The sequence below is a fragment of the Oratosquilla oratoria genome, chromosome 22 (assembly GCF_046742065.1).
Source record: "Oratosquilla oratoria isolate Oo_2021 chromosome 22, ASM4674206v1, whole genome shotgun sequence".
Classification (NCBI taxonomy): domain Eukaryota; kingdom Metazoa; phylum Arthropoda; class Malacostraca; order Stomatopoda; family Squillidae; genus Oratosquilla; species Oratosquilla oratoria.
In genome coordinates, this window is record NC_134798.1 from 54,070,489 (window position 1) to 54,077,988 (window position 7,500).

The window sequence follows — 7,500 nt, forward strand, 5'->3', positions numbered from 1 at the left end:
TGGTGGTTGTTGTGGTGGTGGTTGTTGTGGTGGTTGTAGTTGTGGTGGTTGTAGTTGTAGTGATGGTTATAGTTGTGATGGTTGCAGTTATGGTGGTGGTTGTAGTTGTAGTGGTGGTTGTAGTTGTGATGGTGGTTGTAGTTGTGGCGGTGGTTGTAGTTGTGGTGATGATTGCAGTTGTGGTGGTGGTTGTAGCTGTGATGGTTGTAGTTGTGGTGGTGGTTGTGGTGGTGGTTGTAGTTGTGGTGGTGGTTGTAGTTGTGGTGATGGTTGTAGTTGTGGTGGCTGTAGTTGTAGTGGTGGTGGTTGTAGTTGTGGTGGTGGTTGTAGTTGTGGTGGTTGTAGTTATGGTGATGGTTGTAGTTGTGGTGATGGTTGTAGTTGTGGTGGTGGTTGTAGTCGTGGTGGTGGTTGTAGTTGTGGTGGTAGTTGAAGTTTTGATGGTGGTTGTAGTTGTGATGGTGGTTGTAGTTTTGGTGGTGGTTGCAGTTGTGGTTGTAATTGTAGTTATGGTGGTGGTCGTTGTGGGTGGTTGTAGTTGTGATTGTAGTTGTGGTGGTTGTAGTTGTAGTTGTGGTGGTGGATGTGGTCGTCGTGTGTGTGTGTGTGTGTGTGTGTGTGTGTGTGTGATTCACCATGGTCTTGGATCACGTATTGGACTCGTGATCGACAGCTGCTACCTTCCCGGATGAAAGCTTAGAGCTAATGTATGACCTGACAAGACACACATGCAACTCCCCGCCCACGAGAGTTGGAGTAACGACTCGCAGCGCAGCGATACTGAAATTATTTCAGCCCTGGGCGGGATTCGAACCCGGACCGCCGTAGTGGTGGCCGGGAACTCTAACCACTGCGCCATCGAGTCGTGTGTGTGTGTGTGTGTGTGTGTGTGTGTGTGTGTGTGTGTGTGTGTGTGTGTGTGTGTGTGTGTGTGTGTGTGTGTGTGTGTGTGTGTGTGTGTGTGTTTCAGATCTATATCACTGTTGTACGATTCCCTTCCTGGATGTCCCTTTTATCTACACATCTTTCATCGTCACTTTCATCTCGTGTTTGGGTTTTACCATTTACCTTGTAGACAGTCTTGGGGAGAACATCATCTCACGTCATCAGCACAGACGAAGTTTCCAATTTAATTTGACATTTTATTGATCTATTTGTTCATTGGTTTGTTTAATTTGTTTATACGTCATCAAGACAAAACCAAAAACAGACGTCTGAACAGCTACAGGACATATTATACTCCCACACTCCCACCACACTTTTTTTTTGTCTTTCTTTTCTTTCTTCCTTTCAAATCCGGACCGACGTCTTTCCAATTTAATTTGACATTTTAATTATCTATTTGTTTAGTTGTTTAATTTGTTTATATATAATAAAACCGAAAACAGACGTCTGAACAGCAACAGGACATATTATACTCCCACACTCCCACCCCACTTTTTCTTTGTCTTTCTTCTTTTCTTTCTGTCTTTCAAATCTGGACCTACGCCTTTCCAATTTGACATTTTAATTATCTATTTGTTTAGTTGTTTAATTTGTTTATATATAATAAAACCGAAAACAGACGTCTGAACAGCAACAGGACATATTATGCTCCCACACTCCCACACCCACTTTTTCTTTGTCTTTCTTCTTTTCTTTCTTCCTTTCAAATTCGGATCAACGCCTTTCCAATTTAATTTGACATTTTCATTATCTACTTGTTTAGTTGTTTAATTTGTTTACATATAAAAAAACAGACGTCTGAACAGCAACAGGACATATTATACTCCCACACTCCCACCCCACTTTTTCTTTGTCTTTCTTCTATTCTTTCTTCCTTTCATATGCGGACCGACGCCTTTCTTGGGCCGAGACAGTCTGGCCGGAAGAAACATGTCTTGGAGAATATTTTTTAATGAATAGTAACATCGGTTCAATGTATTCCTTCCTCTCTGGAAGCGGCAGAGAGACGAAAGAACGAGCGAAAGGGACGGTAAAATGCCCGAAGCCATTGCATATTCTGCCAAGGATGCTAGGTCACAGTGTACGCTTACAGAAATCCAAGTAAAATCGTTTATCTTTTAATTATTTTCGTGGATTTGTTTGTCTGTTTGTTCGTTTGTTCTGTCGTGTATCTTTTTATGTACTTGTTATTTTCATGTATTTGTTTATTTATTTGTTTATTCTGTCGTGTATCTTTTTATGTACTTGTTATTTTCATGTATTTGTCTGTTTATTTGTTTATTCTGTCGTGTATCTTTTTATGTACTTATCTAGGTAATTATCCATTAAATTATCGCTTATCTGTTCAGCGGGTTAGGGCGTCGTTACTTGGGGCGAAAGTGAGTGGATGGCGGTTCGAACCCTACCACCGGCGAAGTTGAAACAAGGGCATGGTTTATTAAATTCCGCGCTACAAAGTCGTCATCGTCGTCATTGTTGTTATCGTCATCGTCGTCGTCATCGTCATCGTATGTGTCATTGTCGTCGTCGTTGTCATTGTCGTCGTCGTCATCGTCATCGTCGCTCTCATCTTTCGTCGTCATCTTTGTCATCGTCATCATCGTCATCGTCGTCGTCATCATCGTTGTCCTCTCACTATAATTGCCACCAATACCCCTACCAATACCACTAATACTACTAATACTATGACCACCAACATTACTCATACCACCACCACCACCACCACTGTCGCCACCATTCCAAATTTCCGGCGCCAATGCTACAATCCACATAATAATTTCAACTTCAGTGGTCCAAAGATTTCATACAATTCACGGAAACCTTTGTCCTAATACGCACTAAACATTCTTCAAGTGGACATTCTTTTTAGAATGCCAGTTCTCTTCCTCTCTCCTCCTCACATCCTCACTCCTCTCCTCCCTCCTTTCCATCTCTCTCCTCCCTCCTCCTCCCTCTTTCATTCCCTCCTCTTCCTATCCTCACTACTCCTCTCCTCACTCCCTCTCCTCCCTCCTCTCCCTCCCTCCTCTTCATGTTCCCTCCTCACATCCTCACTCCTCTCTTCCCTCCTTCCCACCTCTCTCCTCCCTTCCCCTCCCTCCTTCACTCCCTCGTCCTCCCGTCCTCACTCGTTTTCCCCTCCCTCCTACCCACCCCTCCTCTTCCTCTTCCCCCCTCCTTCCCACCTCTCTCTTCTCTCCTCCATCCTTCACTCCCTCATCCTCCTATCATCACTCCTTCTCTCCTCCCTCCTTCCCCTCCCTCCTCTTCTTCTCCCTCCCTCCTTCTCACCTCTCTCCTCCCTTCCCCTCCCTCTTTCACTCCCTCCTCTTCTCATCCTCACTCATTCTCTCCTCCCTCCTTCCCTCCCCTTCCTCTTCCTCCCTCCCTCCCTCCTTCCCATCCCTCCCGTTCTTCTCCCTCCCTCCTTCCCACCTCTCTCCTCTCTCCTCCCTCCTTCCCCTTCCTACCCCTTCCTCTCCCTTCCTTCCACCTCTCTCCTCCCTCCTTCCCTCCCATTCCTCTCCCTCCCTCCCTCCCTCCTTCCCATCCCTACCGTTCTTCTCCCTCCCTCCTTCCCACCTCTCTCCTCTCTCCTTCCCCTTCCCCTTCCTCTCCCTCCCTCCCACCTCTCTCCTCCCTCCTCCCCCTTCCTCTCCCCTCCATCACTCCCCCCCCCTATGTCTCTTACATCTTGTACACTTTCTTCCACTTAATCCTGGACTTTCTCTGACCCCAAAATCCTTTCCAGACTTCTCTCCTGGAAAGAATGTTTTCCAGCGTTCATGAAGCCGAGTTATTTACGATGGTTTTAGGAGCTTAGCATCATATTCAACTCCATCCACATCTCTTCCACACTTCCCTCCACCTCTACTCCACAACTCATGAAGACCTCCCTCCACTTCTCTTCCACACTTCCCTCCACCTCTACTCCACAACTCATGAAGACCTCCCTCCACTTCTCTCCACCTCTACTCCACAACCCCTGTAGATCTCCCTCCACTTCTCTTCAACACTTCCCTCCACCTCTACTCCACAACTCCTGAAGACCTCCCTCCACTTCTCTTCTACACTTCCCTCCACCTCTACTCCACAACTCCTGAAGACCTCCCTCCACTTCTCTTCCCCACTTCCCTCCACCTCTACTCCACAACCCTTGCAGACCTCCCTCCACTTCTCTTCCACGCTTCCCTCCACCTCTACTCCACACCTGAAGATCTCCATCCACCTCTACTCCACACCTTCCTCACCTCCATCCGCCTCTCCTCCACTCCTCCCTCCACCTCAACCCCCTCCACTTCTCCTCCACAACTTCCTTCATTTTTCCTACACATCTCCCTTTCTTCTTCTCCTCTCCTCCAAACCTCCACTACCTCACCTCCACATCTCCCTCAAATCCACCTCTCCCTCAACTCCCTCCACCTTTCTTCCACACTTCTGCTCTCTCACCTCTTCCACCTCACTCTCTTTCCCTTCCTTCTACAAGGTCATCCTCAAGATCCTTCTCTTCCTCCACCCTCAACCTCGAGGTGTTCCTCTCCTCAATCTCAAGCACTTCGAAAACCATCTGAAGTGGTTAACAAATGGAATAAACTTACGGTGGTATTCTTAAAAAAATTCTTTCCTTATATAAATCTTTCCTTATATAAATCTTATATAAATCCTTGGAAGGGAAAGATTTTTTTAAGAATACCACCGTAAGAATCTTACGGTGGTATTCTTAAAAAAAATCTTTATATAAATCTTTCCTTATATAAATCTTATATAAATCCTTGGAAGGGAAAGATTTTTTTAAGAATACCACCGTAAGAATCTTACGGTGGTATTCTTAAAGAAAAAATCTTTTATATAAATCTTTCCTTATACAAATCTTATATAAATCCTTGGAAGGGAAAGATTTTTTTAAGAATACCACCGTAAGAATCTTACGGTGGTATTCTTAAAGGAAAAATCTTTCATATAAATCTTTCCTTATACAAATCTTATATAAATCCTCGGAAGGGAAAGATTTTTTTAAGAATACCACCGTTAGTACTCATGTTGTGAGCGCTGAAACAACTTGTTGGTTTAAGAGAAGATGAAATAACGTTTTGGATAGGGATGACAGGTGGTAAGGAGGCATGGAACTGCCTAGTGTAGGCCTTATGGTCTCTTATATTAGCCCCTATGGTATGCGGACACTTGAACCTGGTACAGTATGTATCCAATTCAAGCAATATATATATATATATATATATATATATATATATATATATATATGTTGTTACAAAGAGTTATAATGAATAAATATCTCGACAGGAGACCTTTAGGTCCACAATGAGATCGAATGAAGAAAAAACACATTAACAAGTAGATAAATAAACATATGTAAATAGAAAATATAATGAATGAATATATAAATAAATTAGTGAATAAATAGATAAACAAGAATCTATGTACATAAAATGTTTTTCCCATCTACAACACGTATTCATTTGCAAGATGCAAATAGATATGTAAATATGAGAATGAATACAAAAAGCATTACAGTAACTGTATTACATTTAACTACTTCGGTTGGGAGCTTGTTCCATTCACTGACGAAGAGATTTGCAAAATTGTTTCCAAAAATCTAAGTCTGCTCTCTGACCACTCGGCTGCGTAATATTTCGTCCGGCTAACGTATAGTGTGAAAATGTATTCAGTTTTTGAAATTATAAACTTCCACTACAATCTTGAAGACTTGCGTTAAGCTTACAGTTTTTTTTTAATATGTTCAAAGATATTTTGAGTCTTTCATATGACATCTTTTTTATGTTTAGAAAGAATCTTGTGGTTCGTCGCTGTATCTTCCCAATATGTCAATGTAGAAAGATATAATGTACTAGCACATCTGTAAAATGAGACTTATTGACCCATTGTCGGAGAGCGAGATAAGATGGACAGAAAATCTGTATATTTCGACCACTATCTGTGGTCCTCTTCTTTAATGTGATTTCGAGATCACACAGAAACTCTTTCGAATATAAACGGAGCAGAGATTTATACAAATGGGTGACGATGTCTGAAGATTAAAAGTGAACAGGTCGTCTTACTAAAGGCCCAGTCACAACAAGCTTACGACCTGTTTCCGACCACCGGCGACCAGGCTGATTTGTGCTGTTCCTCCGTTTATGAAAAAAAATTCAAGACAATGCAATTGGAATGAATCTCCCCCGTCATGAAGATGAATATGAAACAGCCAACTGGCGCTAACTGTGAGAGGAACCAAAGTGCCACCGTCCAAGGTGGTGGTCGGAAACAGGTCGTAAGCTTGGTATGATTGAGGCTTAATTGAAATATTCTATTTTCTTTGAGGCTGAAATACAATGTTCAGATAACTTAGAGCTAGTTTTCTAATTGCACCTTTCCTTTACACTTTTTGTAATATATATATATAGATATATATATATATATATATATATATATGTATATATACATATATATATATATATATATATATAAGAAAAATTACGCTTAATTTATATCACTCTTGATAGCCTAGTTGCTAAGTCACTGCCGCACTTGTCATGGGGATTCTGGGGCTCGAATCCTTGGCAGTACCACATTTCAATTTCTGCTTAGAATTAAAGTGCATTAGGGTTGTTGAAATATAATATATATATATATATATATATATATATATATATATATATATATATATATATATATAGTTCCTTTGTAATAAATGTAAAAGTTCTATCACTAAAACTATAAGGAGGGAAATATTCGTATGTCAACCATAGAAACTAAGTGAATCAGTGGTTCACTAACTAGGGGGCACCCCACTCCTTAGGGAGGCGTGTGAAAAATACAAGGGAGGTGTGACGTCATCTGCTAAAAAAAATATTTTTAGTAAGAATAATGAAATCATTCCAAGAACAAGTAGCTGCTGTTACTACATGCAAAGTATAATTCTGTCACTCACCCCAAGCCATTTTCTATATGTATTAACAGACCAATTTTTTTTATGAAAACAAGAATATGCGGAGAAGACGGCACAATAACGATCTGAGAAAAATAACCAAACAAAAGAAAATAACAAATGTTATAGATAGAACAAAGTCGAGATGGACTGGGCATGTGGCGTGTATATAAGACCATAGAATTCCAGAACGGGTTATGATGGGTAGAACGCCTGGAAGGGGACCCAGAGCTAGACCTGGAACGAGATGGATGGACTGAGTGGATGAGGAGTTGGGCAAAAGAGGAATAGACAAATCAACCTGGATGGAAGCAGCAGATGACCGAAGGACACGGAAAGGGTTATTGTTGGCGGGCCACAGAATACCTGAGGTTCAAGATCCAACAAAGTAGTAGAAATAATACATATCTACATACAATATACCTAATACATAAACATATATAATATATAACTTCATATAAACACCTGACGTAGATAGTGAACTAGACTTCTTCACCATCACTTATAGCCAGTTTCTCCCCAGCATTCCACTCCTCCACCCCTCCACTCCTCCACCCCTCCAACACCCCTCCTTCTATCTACAGGTATATACAATATACCTAATACATAAT